Genomic DNA, 1670 nt, shown 5'->3' with positions numbered 1-1670 from the left:
TCAGAAGGGCCTGACAACGCCACTCCCCTTTCCCGATTACCTGAGTCCGTTGTTAGTATTCAAAACGTTCATAATTAAATGGAATGGGATTTAATTTCGTTATAGAAGCAATTTCTGGGTATTTCTCTTGAAATGATGAAGAAATTTCCTGACCTTGGTGGGGAAGCATTGATTGGATCTAAATACAAATGTCCGAGCTCTCGTTTAGTGACAAAGCCGAAACATTTACTTTTACAATATCACTATCAATTATTTTCTGAAGCATTTGTGTCACGTGGTCTCCTTATCACATCTTATTTTATTCGATACAAATTGCTTCCAGCCACATCTTTGAGTTGTAATAGGAGCTCTTCATTAAGAATTATATTAGCAGTATAAATTAGCTACTGGTTACTAATATAGGAACTTTTCACATTCCATTTCTGTTATTAATCGGCAAATTCATCATTTAAATGCATCAGTGAATACGCTCCTAATGTCCGCGCCGAAATAAAAATGATGGGCAAGCATTATGAAATTTTTCATAACAAATATAGGGAAAATAGAACCGCCCCCGGGTGGGCTCGAACCACCAACCTTTCGGTTAACAGCCGAACGCGCTAGCCGATTGCGCCACGGAGGCTTATACGATATCCTAAAATTAGATATCTAATTTGGATTGCGGAAAATAGAAAATTTTGGGATGCTTTAAATGTATTTTATTCAGTACAAATACCAATATTCTCTACCATGGCGAATACTTTACGACATGGGTGAATGTTGTACTGTAAACATGTGAAGCCGTTAATTTAAAATAATTTCGGGTAAAATAAAATAAGTATTTAAGCGTTAGATATTTATTGTACTCTTGTCAAGAAATAAGAAGAATTCAAGTGGATCCTTCGTCATTATTGGGTAAAAATGTTTCATTAAATGTGTGCGCCAGGAAAAAAGAATAGGAATAACTGTAAGCAAGCACTCAGCATGAACATTAGGTCACTCGGAGATACAAACACTGAGATAGTAGCAGTAATTACTTTTTTATTTTAGTTTTTAAAAGTATGCTCAATCAACTGAAAGGGAAAACTATCGCACGATTAATAAAAAGCCAACTCGCCGACCAAATGTGTTGTCAAATCTCCGACCCCAAAATGGTATTTTGAGTTCTGGGAACAGGAAACAATCGCTTGGGGCGAGATCTGGAGAATACGGCTGATGTGGCAAAAACTTCAAAGCCACATCGCTTTGATTTCCGATCGCACCCTGGTTTCGATAGTAGGTGGCTTCTGAAAAGTAGTCGTGGTACCCAGCATGATGATACCTTTGAAATGTTATAAGTCTTGTTAAGATGCCGAAATGTGCATTTTTTTACCAATCTGAGTTGAGTGTTTGTCTCCACAGTCCGTGATTTGGTCTGCAGTTAACTTAAGTGACGTTGCGGACAGGCGTTAGTCGTGAAACCGCGAATATTAATGGAGTCTAAGCTTGATTTGGTTATGAAACAGCCAAGAGTCTTCCAGCGAGGTGACGCGCATCAACCGACGACATGACACCCCTCGTCCCCGCTCGCTTCGACGGTACACCGATGGTGGAATGAATGAGGGGAAGAAGGGTGGGGCACTCGCTGCTCGGGACAGAGGGATTCGAGATGACGGGGGAGGGGCACCCCTTGATGGCCACCCTTGCGTCCA

General features: G+C 40.5%; 1 non-coding gene across 1 annotated transcript; it reads right to left on the bottom strand.

Moving 5' to 3' along the window:
- Window positions 1-548: 548 nt before the first annotated feature.
- On the bottom strand, window positions 549-622 carry TRNAN-GUU (transfer RNA asparagine (anticodon GUU)). The gene has a single exon. It is a non-coding gene; the product is annotated as a tRNA-Asn (tRNA).
- Window positions 623-1670: the final 1048 nt, after the last annotated feature.

This window comes from Hetaerina americana, unplaced genomic scaffold (genome assembly GCF_022747635.1).
Source record: "Hetaerina americana unplaced genomic scaffold, ioHetAmer1.1.p SCAF_8, whole genome shotgun sequence".
Classification (NCBI taxonomy): domain Eukaryota; kingdom Metazoa; phylum Arthropoda; class Insecta; order Odonata; family Calopterygidae; genus Hetaerina; species Hetaerina americana.
Note: the sequence above shows the minus strand (reverse complement) of the source record. Positions and strands in the feature narration are given on the sequence as shown.